Source organism: Vulpes lagopus, chromosome 4 (assembly GCF_018345385.1).
Source record: "Vulpes lagopus strain Blue_001 chromosome 4, ASM1834538v1, whole genome shotgun sequence".
Lineage (NCBI taxonomy): Eukaryota > Metazoa > Chordata > Mammalia > Carnivora > Canidae > Vulpes > Vulpes lagopus.
Genome location: NC_054827.1, coordinates 100586388 through 100601545, shown reverse-complemented (window position 1 = coordinate 100601545; position 15158 = coordinate 100586388). Strand labels below are relative to the sequence as shown.

The 15158-nt window shown below is 41.0% G+C and overlaps 1 protein-coding gene and 1 pseudogene across 2 annotated transcripts in view; both read right to left on the bottom strand.

Moving 5' to 3' along the window:
• The window catches only part of CERS3 (ceramide synthase 3), a 111837-nt gene extending 106994 nt beyond the window's left edge, over positions 1–4843 (bottom strand). For both annotated transcript variants that reach the window (XM_041753192.1, XM_041753193.1), the window contains exon 1: positions 4733–4843. The gene's annotated coding sequence lies outside the window, so the exon portion shown is untranslated. The remainder of the gene's footprint in view (positions 1–4732) is intronic.
• A 3460-nt stretch (positions 4844–8303) lies between these two features.
• Positions 8304–10060, bottom strand: LOC121488841 (annotated as a pseudogene).
• Positions 10061–15158: the final 5098 nt, after the last annotated feature.

Here is a 15158-nt window from a genome sequence, read left to right as displayed (position 1 = left end):
CAGATATAATAAATAAAAATTATTTCAAGCCCCTACATGTAATATTTTCTCTTCAAAACACCTAAGTACGTGCCTTGGCTGTAATTTTTACAGTTTTCCCATTAAGAGAGGAAGGAGAGATATATTTGATGGTCATTTAACAATATATACAAGTGTTGAATTGTTACGTTGTACACCTGAAACTCATATCATGTTCTACATCAATTATACCTCAATTAAAAAAAAATAGCTGGAGATCTGTTTTCATTTCTCCCTTCTCCAGTCCTCACAACCACATGTCACATGTTTCAGGAGGCACAGCTATGAGATGGAAGAAGATAGAGCCATCTATTACAGGAGAAGAAAAAAATATTGGTTGCACACCCACACAGTATACGTGTCTTTTGGTTTTGTTTTAATACTGTGCACCTGCACATGGAAGTGTGTGTGTGTGTGTGTGTATGGGGGTGTATCAATCCTAAACAGATTTGGAAATGTTGATTAGATATCTCCCTTTCTTGCTTTCCAGAAGATATAATTCAGAGATCAATAAAGAGGAAACTTCCCACTGAATTGAAATCTGCATATACCAAACATCAACTATGCATTAGGCCTCTGGTCTGTTCGACTTACTCATGAGCCCTCTCCATAGACTCTCTAGTGGCCAGGTGGGAAACAAAGAAGGAGAAGGAGAAGGGGAATGAGAAAAGGAAGGGGAAGAGGGAAGGGGAAGGGGAAAGGGGAAGAAGAAGAAGCAGAAGAAGAAGAAGTGGTTACTAAAACGAATCAAACCCCTTTAACTTTACATTTTTTACATTTGAGGGGAATGTAGACACTCGCAACTCACCAAGTTTTAAATTCTCATACTTAGGAAAGGTGAAATTTGTTTCAAGGTCACCCAAGCCAAAAGTCTGAGCTTTCTTAGACTTTAAGTTATGATAATAATGAAACTTGGGAATAACTGATTCAAAAACACAATGATTGGGAATCCCTGGGTGGCTCAGCGGTTAAGCGCCTGCCTTCGGCACAGGGCGTGATCCTGAAGACCGGGGATCAAGTCCCACATCAGGCTCCCTGCCTGGAGCCTGCTTCTGCCTCTCTCTCTCTCTCTCTCTCTCTCTGTGTCTCTCATGAATAAATAAATAAAATCTTTAAAACAAAAAACACAGTGATTGCTGAAGTCCATTTACAATCAGACATCTGTCTACCAATAACAGAAAGCCCTATGGAGAATTTTGGCTGTTAAAGTGTTGTACAAGGTCAAAGATTCTTGATACTCCCATTCACTTGCCATTTGAAGGTTTTATATCTAAGCCTTATTTTATTTTAATTAGGTTTTTTAGCTTGGTTCATAATTTTAAAAAATCTGCTGCAAGATGCAATCTTAAGGCAATATATATAGTATGACCCACAAAATGATGAGATTGACTGTTGCATAGAGCTTAGGAAAATAAGACTTGCTACTTTAGACAGGCTTCTTTCATAATGCCAATAGTCTGGTCTAGTCTAGGGCTGCCCCAAAGATATCTTCAATCATTCTGAGTCCTCCAAGTAAATAAAACAACAAACTTGGGCCATGTAGGACCAAAAAGGTTGGCGTACTGGCTGTGCAGGTGTTTCTTTCTTTTTAAGATGTCATTTATTTATTCATGAAAGACACAGAGAGAGAGGCAGAGACATAGGCAGAGGGAGAAGCAGGCTCTCTTCCCTATAGGCAGCCTGATGCGGGACTCAATCCCAGGATCCTGGGATCCTGACCTGAACCAAAGGCAGACGCTCAACCACTGAGCCACCCAGGCGTCTCTATGCAGGTATTTCTAAGAGAAGGGAGACCTGCGTTTGATTCCAAAGGGAGCTTTCCTATATTCCTCTATCTGTCTGCTATAATCTACAATTCATCAGGATCTAAAATTAGGGACAGATTGCCAAAACACCATTCTTGATGCCAACTAGCCCGTCTTATGCACTTGACTATAGGCTTTTAGGCAGTAAATAAGTCAATCGCTTTTGTCCAAATCCACCTTTATAAAGGTATATTATCTCCAGTCCAGCCTTTGGACTACATCCCTAAATTCACATTGGGGAGGCCTTGGAAAGCCCAGGGCTGTTGTACAGATGGCCTGGAGCCCAAGGTAAATGAATGGCTGCCATACTACACTCTATTTTATGCGACCTTGGAGCCAGACCCTCCTCCCATGCACAGCCTGTCAGCGATGCCTTGGGGGCCTAAGAAAACTCAAATGAACTGTGTGTGTGTGTGTGTGTGTGTGTGTGTGTGTGTGTGTGTGAAGGCATGAATAGAAACATATCTTTCCTATAACTCTGCAAGGATTAGCACAATAAACTGTTCCTTGCCAAAGAGGTATCTGATGTTCTTGCTTTTTGCCTGATTTCACTATGCTTTGGGGGACTCCTAACCTAGGATGTTAACTGCTCTGTTTCAGAGGCTGTGTCAAGGCCAGATCAGCTCCACTATGGAGGATCTCAATAATCTTAACCTGATTTTCTTTTCTTTTTTTTTTTTTAATTTCAGGGTTTTTAAATTTAAATTCAATTTGCCAACATATAGTGTAACACCCAGTGCTCATCCCATCAAGTGTCCTCTTCAGTGCCCGTCATCCAGTTACCCCATCCCCCAACCCACCTCCCCTTTTGCAACCCTTTGTTTGTTTCCCAGAGTTAGGAGTCTCTCATGGTTTGTCTCCCTCTCTAATTTTTCCCACTCAGTTCCCCTCCTTTCCCTTATAATCCCTTTTACTATGTCTTATATTCCACATATGAGTAAAACCATATGATGATTGTCTTTTTTCTGATTGACTTATTTCACTCGCATAATACCCTCCAGTTCCTGATTTTCAAAGAAAGTCAGTGACAGCTATGATAGAAACAAATTTGCCCATGTGGGCAGTCTTGTCTCCCTCCTTCACTGATGTTACCTCTGAGCCCATAACAGGATCTAGCACACCAAAAGCATCAGTAAATAATTGGAGGTTTATCTGGAATTATTGGAATACTATTTATCCAAAGCCTACCATTTATCAGTCATGCAGAAGGCATTTTGCATACCCTGTCTTTCTATTACTTCTAACAAATAACCCTGTGTGGTGGACATTATATTAGCTTATAAATAAAGAAACTGAGGTTTGAAAAATTTCACTGACCTACTGAATAACACAAATAGTAGGCAGAAAGCAGGAATTCAAATTTAGATCCGTCTGCCTTTCTAGCCAATATTCTGTCCACCACACCATGTTTTCACCCCAAAAGAAACTTATAGACTGACTTTTGGTCTTTTGCTATACGATACCAAGTTAGCATATTTACATATTATCATGGGTTTAGAAACCCCTTCATGTGACAAGGACTCTGAAGAGCTGATGGGATGGGATGGGAATATAGAAGGCTCCAATCACATATTTCTTTGTGCAGAAAGGCAACGGAGTTTGGACCTTGTCACTTCCCTGCCATGCCACTATACCTTTCACTAAAATGAAATGTTTAATCTGAAAACTGCATAACATAATTCTATCTCACTGAATTAAATGGGCAATGCATTTATGCAGAGCAAGGACTCAATAAATGTAGATTATTACTAACCTAGAATTATGTAGATTATTACCAACCCAGAATTATCTTCAAACTTATGTCAACCAACTCAATTGTTTTTAGAAAAGGCAGAAATATTTTTAAAGGGAAGACTATGCGCATATTACCTATTTTCCCCATAAAGAATTTGCCCCTTTATCCAGCAAATTCACTGATGAAATTTTAAGTGGAAACCCCCTTTTTTTTTAAAAAAAAAAAAAAAGGGTAGGGGAAGAGGCATGAAAAGTTGCTGTTTAGAAAAAAAAAGTTGAAAAAAAAATAAAAATAAATAAAAAAAAAATAAAAAAAAAAAGAAAAAAAAAAGTTGCTGTTTAGTCAGAATCGTCACTCATGGTATAAAAGGCAGTTGAATAATAGGGATTTATGAATAAATTAATATGCATCATCTGGTGAGTCCCAAAAGTTTCCTTTTCTTGCCCTGTGTAAGGCTTTTCAGGAAATAAAATTGCCTAAGAGAACATCCTTGCTGAACACGTACACAACTAGTGTTGTGTTCTTTTCTAACTAAGAAAAGAAAGGTTTTATTACATTTCTCTACCTAAGGCTGGTAGTTGTAGAACTAATCAGCTAATGTCTTCTGGATACAGTGTGGAGACTGTCTTGCTCAAAATAGAGCTACCATAGAAAAGTTTGCCGCTCTGTGAGGAAAGCAAGTCTGCCTTGTTCCAAATTTAAGACATTCTGACATGGTCTGAAATGGCCTTAGCCATGCTACCCTGGAAATTTGTGGTCACCCTTTCCATTTTTCTTTCCTCATAAATCGGGCTGTGCTGACTGAGTGCTCAGCATCAGATTCTGCAGGCTGAACAATCCTTCCTGTCCCTACAATGAATCCACGTAAATTTGCCAAAGAGCAAGTGCTATAGGTCAGAGGAGTTCGACCTCAGCATTGGCTCTCCACGACTGAATACTTCTGAGGTAAAACTCATCAAGCAATGGGCTTTAAATCTCTCTTTTCTGAGTCTCTTTCTGAACAGCAGGCCAAAAATGAGCATTCTGAACGTCTCTCTCTCTCTGTCTCTCTGTCTCTCTGTGTCTCTCTCTCTCTCACACACATACACACACACACACACACACACACACACAGAGTCAGGGCCGACATGGTTTGAGAGTTCTCAAATGGCAACATCAGCGAAATCGTGCTTACCTTCCAGAAACTTCAGTCCACAATAGATGCCCCTTGCCTGTGAAGAGCAGTCAGAGCCAGATTTCCAGCCTTCCAGTCAGCCTTGTTCTTGTCAGAGAGCAGCACATCTCATCTCTGCGTAAGCTCTCAAATTCTTTCAGCGACCCACCCTCTAAAGTTGCAGGTCTAGATTTCTGACTGAGGGCGATCAGTGACGTGAGGCAAAGCTACTGGATGGCACTTTCTGGTTCTTCCTGATGGGATGTGGCTTCCTGTTTCACCACTTGGGAGAGGAGAAAACTGGAATTCAGTCAGACCCAGGATTACAAAGGCATTAGTTGCCTCATCGCTGTTGGTTCTGGTGCACACGGTCATTAGTCAACAACTGAACAAGGTGGTCTTACTGTTTGTACTGAAAGGAAGGGGTTTATGCGGTGGAGAGAAACCTGAAACACTGTTGACAAGCCCACACTATTGCCCAAGGCGAGTGGGTCTGACAGCTATGGCATGTTCTAGAAGCCTGTGAGTGTTGGTGGGGATTTGTGCTAACTGAATCACCACCAGCAGCACCAGCACCACCAGCACCATCAATACGCCCCAAACCACATCCACTAGGGAGCACCAGTCCACAGAAAGGTGACTTCTCTGACTGTTTCCTGGCACCTGGGGTGGGGGTGATTCACTTTTTGGGGAACCATATAATGCCTCCCCAATAAAAATCTGGCCACCTTTTTCTTTTAGAAGAGTCGGAGGTAATTTTCTTTGTTTTTATTTATGTCAACCTCAAAGAACAGTCCTTACAGACAATGGAAGACAAACCTGTTAGTAGCAGGATACTAACAGTCATTCGTCTGTCTGCTTGAGGCACTTCCAACTTCAAAGGCAAGTTTCCCTACATTTACAGTGTTTATTTGAGACAGGAGACCTTTGGGGGCCGTTTTCACTTTCTCTTGCCTGCAGATGAAACAACTCCGGGTGTGGACTCTTTAAAGGTGCCCTGACGAGCAAGGAAGCTTCAGCAAGTTGGTTCTTGTACCCCTCGGAGCCAAAGCTCACCTCCCAGGCGGTTTGGGCAGCGCCGCCCACTCTGAGGGCCTGATTCGAGGCCCTTCCCATCTGTTGACTTCAGCTGCTGAGAGGTATCTTTCTTCTCCTGTCAGCTAATCGATGACAGCAAATTAAAAATTGACCAGAGGCAGAGAAGGGGAAAGGCCAGTCTCAGACTCCAAGGCTTCTCGGGTTTCACTAACTGAATTCAGTTCAAAGAAGGATTGGTAAAGGCCCATTCACCAGACACTCGTTCAACTTTCTTCTTGGCCTGTTTTTTTCTTCCCAGACTTTCTTTTTGCTCTGAAAGGGTTTAGAAGATTTAGAGCTCATCCGGCAGGAGGGCTGAACCCCCAGCAGAGTGGTCGCTAAGTGAGGCAGGTTGTAGTTCAGAGCCTCATTGCATCCTGCCAGGTGACTATGTAGAATTGCCTGGTCTTCCTGACCCCGTGCTACTCCCTTTCTTGGTTCATCCTTCTCCAACTGCCACCTAACTTACCTTCCTCTTTAAAATTGTTTTTCTTGGGGCACCTGGGTGGCTCACTGGTTGAGCGTCTGCCTTCAGCTCAGGTCATTATCCCAATGTCCTGGGATGGAGGCCCACATCAGGCTCCCTACAGGAAGCCTGCTTCTCCCTCTGCCTGTGTCTCTACCTCTCTCTCTCTGTGTGTCTCATGAATAAATAAATAAAATCTTTTTAAAAAGTAATATTGTTTTTCTCTATCGTATCTCTCTTCCCTGATGATAAAGCTGTACCAGTCACCTTTTTTCTGATAAGATTCCTTAGCACAGGAGACACCTGGTTCCTGGTTGCAACCTACATAGCTCAATACCTCCTCCATAATCAAAAGAATCCCATTATCATAAGCTGCACTGAGTCAGTGTCAAGGTGTAGTCCCTTCTTCCTTCAGCTACAGAGGCAAAAATTAACCTGTTGCACAATTGATGCAATAGTGTGCAATAGCCAGGGGGATGGAAGTGAGGAATTCTGATGGCTTGTGAGTTGTGACCTATACATAAGCCCAGTGTATCTGTGCACGACCCCTCTGCAGAAGACACATCAATACAAATACGGTTCTTTCGAAGACTGCTAAAGTCCTGCCTTTTCCCTTTTCTCTTTCTCACTTGTACCTCATGATAAAGTGAACTTTATCAGTTCACTGCTAACAGAAGAGAACCCTGGGAAGCATGATAGAGCAAGAGGCCTGTGTGGGTGTCATTTTGTCTAGGTAATACTTAACTGTCTTATTTTATGAGAAAAGTTTAGAAGCGAGTTAAGGCATTAAATCTGTTGTGTATTTTAAATCATCATTAGTAGAGGTTGTTTATTAAATCTCAATGGTTCATTGCATTTTTAAAAGTGAACATCACCCCTCTGACAATTAAAGGTAAGCAGTTAAACCCGATATTAGGGGACAAGATTTGTGGGAAGCAGAAAGGGCTGCATTACAAAACCCAAGGAATTTTACCCACAATACAGGAGAGAGGAAGAAAAGCAGTGAGAACCCTATACAAAGCCAGTCAAGATTCTGGAGAGCTGGGTGCCTGGGTGGCTCAGTGGTTCAGCATCTGCCTTTGGCTCAGGGCATGATCTTGGGGTCCTGGGATCGAGTTCCACATCGGGCTCCCCACAGGTAGCCTGCTTCTCCCTCTGCCTATGTCTCTGCCTCTCTTCTGGTGTCTCTCATGAATAAACAAAATCTTTAAAAATAAAAATAAAGATTATAAAGAGCCCCTGAAGAACTCACAAGAGAAAAATAGTGGAAGCAGGACACAGGAAAATGGCTTCAGAGCCACAGCAGGAAGCATGGATCTAGAAACTGTGTCCAGAGCTTTGCTAGCCAGAAGCAGAGGGCGCATAAGGTGTAGACACAGAGGAAAGGGGAGTGGGACAGTTTCTGATATTCTAAGTGGCATGTTATGTTGCAAGCCTTAAGCTAACTCTCTAGAGAAGAAAATGTAAGTTTGATGGAATTGATCTGCTTTTACGTCAAAGGAAAGAATCCCTTCCAAGAATCTTAATGAATACATTTTGGGCCATATTGATCTTAGCCTACTGAGTCCAATGGGGGGGGGGGGGCTTATGAACAAAAACTGTGTTTTCTTATAATGTTTCATCTTATCATTTTCACAGACTTTCCAAATACAAAAGTTTTCTCATAGAAATGTTAAGTCAAAATGCTACCAAACTGCATTCTCTAAATAGGTGTGTGGAGAAACTCCCATGGGATATAACAAAACAAGCCAAAGTCTTCACAAATGCCTGGAATGTGAAGACTATATCTTCTTGACATAAATATCTCCCCAGATGATTTGCCTGAATCCCCACAATGGATTATAGATTACAGACACACCTCAGAGTGTGTTCCAGACCACTGCAATAAAGTGAACATCTCAATAAAGCTAGGCAAGGAATTTTTTGGCCTCCCAGTGCATATAAAATTTATCTTTCTACTATACTATAGTATATTAAATGTGCAAAGCATTATATCTTTAAAAATGTGTATATACCTTAACTTAAAAATACTTTATTGCTAAACATATTCTAACCAACAGTGGAGCTTTCAACTAGTCCTAATCTTTTTGCTGGTGGAGGGTCTTATCTTGATGTCAATGACTGCCGACTTATCAGAGTGGTCGCTGTGAAGGTTGGCATGACTGTGTCAATTTCTTAAAATAAGACAACAGTGAAGTTTGCCACATTGATTGACTCTTCCTTTCATGAACCATTTCTCTAGCAGGTGATGCTGCTTGATAGCATTTTTACCCACAGTAGAACTTCTTTCAAAATTGGAGTCAATCCTCTCAAAACCTGCTATTGCTTTATCAACTAAGTTTATTTCACATTCTAAATCCTTGGTCATCATTTCAACAGTCTTCACAGCATCTTCACCAGGAGTAGATTCCACCTAAGGAAACCACTTTCTTTGCTTATCTCTAAAAAAATAATTCTTCATACATTTAAGTTTGATCAAGATGGCAGCAGCTCAGTCTCATCTTCAGCCTCCACTTCTAATTCTAGTTCTCCTGCTCTTTCCACCATATCTCTAGTTATTTCCTCCACTGAGGTCTTGAATCCCTTGAAGCTACCCATGAGAATTGAAATCAACTTGTTCCAAACTCCTGTTCGCGTTGATACTTTGACCTCTTCCTGTGAGTCACAAATGTTCTTAGTGCCACGTAGAATGATGAATCCTTTCCAGTAGGTTTTCAGTTTATTTTGCTTAGATCCAGCAGAGTAATTACTACCTGTGGCAGCCAGAGCCTTATGAAACGTGTTTCTTAAGTAATAAGACTTGAAATCACTCCTTGATCCATTGACCATGGAATGACTGTTGTGATAGCAGGCATGAAAACAACGTTAATCTTATTGTCTATCTCCCCTCAGAGCTCTTGGGTGACCAGGTACATTGTCAACCCACAGGAACATTTTGAAAGGAATCTTCTCTTCTGAGCAGTAAGTCTCAACAGTAGGCTTAAAATAGTCTGTAAGCCATGTTGTAAACAGATGTGGTGTTATCCAGGCTTTGTTGTTCTCTTTATAGAGCATAGGCAGAGTAGATTTAGCATAATTCCTAAGGCCCTTGGATTTTCGAAATAACAAGTGCTCCCCCAAACTTCACCTCAAGTTAAACTCGCCAGGTGCATTAGCCCCTAATAAGAGTTGGCCTGTCTTTTGAAGCTTTGAAAACAGGTATTGACTTTTCCTCTCTACTTTGAAAATCCTAGATGGCATCTTCTTCCAATAACAGGCTGGTTCGCCTACATTGACAATCTACTGTCACCTTCATGAATTATCCTAGCTAGATCTTCTGGTTAATAGGCTGCAGCTTCTACATCAGCACTTATTGCTTCATCTTGCACATTGATGTTACGAGGGCAGCTTCATTCCTTAAATCTCATGAACCCACTTCTGCTGGCTTCAAACTTTCCATTTGCAGCTTCCTCACCTCTCTCAGCCTTCACAGAATAGAAGAGAGTCAGAACCTGGCTCTAGATTAGGTGTGGCTTAAAGGAATGTGTGGCTGGTTTGATTTTCTATCCAGACCACTAAGACTTACTCCACATGAGCAATAAAACTTCCGCTTTTTATCATTCATGTGTTCACTGGAATAGCACTTTTAATTTCCTTTAAGAACTTTTCCTTTGTATTCACAGCTTGGTTAACTGACACCAGAGGCCTAGCTTTCAGCCCATCTTAGCTTTTGACTCACCTTCCTCACTAAGTTTAATCATTTCTAGCTTTTGATTTAAAGTGAGAGACATGTGGCTCTTCCTTTCACGTAAACACTTAGAGGCCATTGTAGAGTTATTGACTGGCCAAAATTCATTATCGTTGTGCCTCAGGAATAGGAAGACCCAAGGAGAGGGATAGAGGTGGGGGAGCAGCCCACTGGGGGAACGCTCAGAACACATACATCTATTGGTCAAATTTGTTGTCTTACGATTACAACAGTAACATCAAAAATCACTGATCACAGATCACCGTAACAGATATAATTTAATTATAATGAAAAAGTATGAAATACTGTGAGAATTACCAAAGCATGACAGAGACACAAAGTAAGCAATGCTGTTAGGAAAATGGTACTGATAGACTTCCTTGATGGCTCGACGCAAGGTTGCCACAAACTTTCAATTCATAAAAAAATTAAAAAAAAAAAAGCATTGTCTGTGAAACACTATAAAGTGAAGTCATACAGGTCTTCCTGCATAGCACCTGAATAGAATCTCCTTTACCTCCCATCCACCAGGTTCCACACTCTCCTTGGCCCAGCATCACAAGGTTTTCTGGGAGATAATTTGAGAGAAAGTGAGGAAATTGAAGAGCAGATCATCAGAACTAAGGGTTTTCATACATTCATACTTGAGTATCCCCCATCCCTCTCTGTTTTGTGTCTGAAAGCTCCTTCCCCTCCTGCTTTATGTCTGCTTATATCTCAATCATCACCCTCTGACATATGTAACCTCTTATTGCCTTTATGACCTATCTCCCGAATTCAATGTCAGCACCATGAGGGCTGGGACTTTTGTCTGCCTTGTTCACTGCTGAATCCTCAGGAGTCAGAATAATTCTTCACACAGAGTCCACGTTCTGTGCTGGGAGGGCACATCTTTGATTTTGTCTTTTCCTATCTACCACACTTTGTTCAAAGGTAATTCATTGGGCTTCCTCAGAACTTAGAAGTGGGTATTGGGTGTCATGAAGATGGCTGGTTCTATTCTGAGTTAGTTAGGAGAAGGGGAGATTTTTCCCTCAAAGATTTAGATCTGTCACATACTGAGTATTTGAAGCAAAGTGTTTTTAGAATCCATCTGGCACGTACTCTGGGAAGGCCATGGAGCTGTATGACAGCCAGATCACACATTGTCGTTTGAGTTGGCTCTCAACAACCTCTTGGTCCACAGCCCTCACTAGGAGATAGCCAGAAGGTCTGTGCATATGGCTCCTGGCCCTGGGTGTGGCTGAGGGTGATGGGGGCAGGCCACATCTCAACTCGCCTCTTCCAGAAAGCTTTTGTTGCTAAACCCTTGTCCCACTTTGTGCTATGTGATCTTATGCTTATTGGCTATGTGACTCCAGGCAAGTCACCTAACTTTTCAGTCCTGTGAGTTTCTCACATGCAAAATGAAGAGAATAACAGCAATACCTCAGAGTTGTAGAAACATTTAATGAGTTAATATACATAAAAGCACTTAGGAGAGTACCTGGCATATCGGAAGAAGCCCTCTGTGACCATCAGCTATGATGATAATTACAATTACTATTACTAATTTATTTTATCTATGAGCTTTACTCCTGTGTTGCTTTGTAATAGACTTTATATCATGCATTTGGTCTTAGTTTCTCCAGTTAAATCTTGGAGTAAAAGTCTCTCAGTAGCACCTATTACTACTTTCTGAACATAGTACTTATTCATTAACTCATTCATCAAGTATTTTATTGGGTTCATACTATGTGCCAGGGACATTGTATCCTTTGAAGGAGCTGAGGATCTCAAGAATAAAAACATAGCATGATTGCCCAAACCAATATAGACACACATTCATATAGATGAGCGTAAGTATTCACAAACCTACTATACAGAGTGCAGAGGGAAATCTACATATGTGTATGCAGTGTGTGTATATTTATATGCTCTGTATAGGTATAAATTGGGACAATAGAGGAGATGGACTCCCAGACAATTCACTATTCCAACATGCAAGCAGGCATAGCCATGGATTTTAAGTGAGGAGCTAAGACTGCATAATATGGCATCAGGAAGCAGGCAGAAGTGGCAGATAAAGTTTTCATCCCCAGAACTAATCCCACAACTGTCTCAGTCTGTGAAGGTAGAATGTGGTAGCTTTAACATCTGTGCTCCCTGTATCCAGCATTGGGTTGGGCATCAGAGTAACTACTCCATGTACTTTGAATATACTAATATGAGCTGCATCAGCTCTCACGTAGGTAGGAAGCTCTGGGAGTTAAGACGGAGATGAATGTCTCAGTAAATGCCTGGGCTGTCAATACCATGTTATGCATGACAAGGTAATGGGAAACAAAATGCCCCTTATCCATCCAGCTGTCATTCATTCAGTACATGTACTTATACAAGGTGCTTGACATACAGGTGTCATACAAGGTGGAGACAGTGTCTCTGATCTCAAGGAGATTGCCATATATCTTTGTCCTTTTACTCTGGTCTCTCTCCTATCCTATACCCTAGATGCCACCTGCCAACAAGGAATCAGGCACCTCTCTTCAGCTTATCAAGTCTTGTGTATGATTTTTTAAAAAGCCAGACTAACTTTCATGAAGTCACCAGCTAAGACTCCTTCCCAAAAACAAGAAACTCCCCCAATCTGCCTGCTTAATAAAAGACTGGTTATTCCATAGGGCACTAGAAACACAGCCAGGCTTGAGGTTGAGTGTTGACCGTCTGTGGGATCGTGGCTATTAAACCGGCTTGGTCACTCTTTGGTCATTTCCAGACTCTCTTTGGTGGAGTTCTAAACCAAATATATTTCCCCTCATCAGTTGCTTTTGTGCCACCAAAGTACCCACAGTGATCAGAACATCCCAGTGGAACTAAGTATGGTATTGAGATCCCAATCTGGTGGGGGAGGGGGGGTGGTTCCTTTTCGTTTCCAATCCCTCCGGTAGAGCTGTCCTCCTGCATGCTATTACCAAGTAATGTCAAAACACAGCCTTTATTAAACTATTTCCTTGCTCTACAATTTATGGCTTCCTTATGCTGGTACATTCAATCTAAACTATAACTGCTTATTTCCTAAGCTCCCCTCCAAAATGTGATCCCCATCTAGCCTGTCCCACTTTTGCACTTCATTGTACCCCAATACAGTAAGCCCCTGGGCTAAGCCCGTGGCTATGTTCACGCTGCTCACTCTGATCTTTGCTCATGCCCACCTATGGTCTGTCCACATCCGAGACCCAACCATTTCCTCTGGGAGATTCTGCCTCTCATCAACTTGAATCACCTTTCTCTTCCTTGAGCCCTTACACTTATCCATACATGCCATCAGCCTCACTTTACGTGCAGTGCATTCTCTACCAGCGTAGCACAAAACACTTCCATAATACAACCTGATCAATGTTTGTGTATGTACACACACATACACAGGCAGGTGTGTGTCTTGTCTCTGATATGAGTTATAAACACCCTATGAATCCAGATAGCCCAGAAACACTACCAGGTTCAGAGGACACTCACAATAAATATTAGTTAAGGCTCTGATAACACTCCTTCCTCTTATATTTTAAGCTTTATGTTAAAAGGCCGCTCTTCCTCCTTCAATGGTATTTTCATTTCTTCAACAACTACTTATTGAGCACCTCCTTTTCAGTGCCTGAAAATAGGGAAATCACAGTGAACAAGGTAGCTATGGTCCCTGCTTCCCTGAATGTCAGCAGCCCTTTGCTCTCCTTCTGTGGGAGACAGTCCCTAGGCCCACTGCGCTATGCAGCGAGTGCTGGGGACTAACACTTTGGAAGACCCTAGAAGGATATGAGCAAAATACCACACACAATGTTGACTATAAAGCATCCTTCCCTGCCTTCTCCTGAGACCTCACATCAGGAAAAAAAAAATCACTTTTTTTTAACCTCTTTTACATTACGCTGGTTTTGAATTTGAAACTCAAATGTCCCATAGCATATTTCACTATTGGGTGTTGTCTGAAAGTGTTCAATAACGTAGGGTGACTTCTGTTCACTTACACAACGGATGTCTCATAACAGAGATACAGCTGATAAATATTAGTGTCTCTTTAAAGAAACCAGGTATAAAAGTTGAGTTTTACTAACAACTAATAATACGTATCACCGAATGTTTACATGAAAAATTTATAATGTTCATCCATTCACATGTTTATGGAGCTCCTATCATAGCAGTTATGACACCAGTAAGCAGGGTCACAACAAAAATAGTTTGCTTGACCATATTAAACTGTCTGCAGGGCCCATTTGCAAAACAGAATACTAGCAATTTATAATTAAATATATGGCATGAACTTTAGAGGATAAATTGTACACAGGGAAATTATCCGCAACAACTCTAGTCCAAACTTTTCATTACTTAAATCCTTAAAATCAAAATCAACCAACCAACCAACCATTCAACAAACAAATGCAAATACAAAATATGAAAATAATTATCCTAATAAGCATGAAGGGCTTCAGATTTCAGTTAAAATACTATGTTTTCAAAGTTGAAAAGAAAACCATCTAACTGTCAGTAGCAATCAATACCCCGGTAGCCTCAGATATGCTCTGTATCAAGGTCCTAAGTTTTCAGAGACAGTAGCAGAGTAAGTAGAACAGACCAGAAAACTCTTGGACTATTGAACTTCATTACTGCGTTTCAGCAGGGACAATGTAAAGCAAAGATCCTCATATGGTCACATGTGTAATAGAAGAATGTATAAATCATGCATAATTTCATAGTAACAATGATGGCTTGTGGCTGCCATAATCGGTGACCACCAGAGGGACTGATCCCATATACTGAAGCAATTTAGCTGTTCCATTCCTTACATATCAGCAATGATCTATACTAATGATCAGATACCCAGGTACATGCCATGCTAATACCATGTAAAGTAAACATAAAACACAGAGCTAATTAGGACAGAAATACCATATGACTCTTCTACAATTCCAATCATTGTTATTAAGATAGGTTATGACTACTGCAGGGGTACTTTCTGTATATGTAACATATTTATCCTGATCTAAACCAGTAACTCAATTTTTAAAATATAATCCACAATACATACCTTTTATATTATGACCTAATATATATATACATACAAATATATATAACTGAAACCAAAGTTTCACAAAACAATACTTATCCATATCATTTGTGATGTACTCTATTGTCTATTCTAGTCT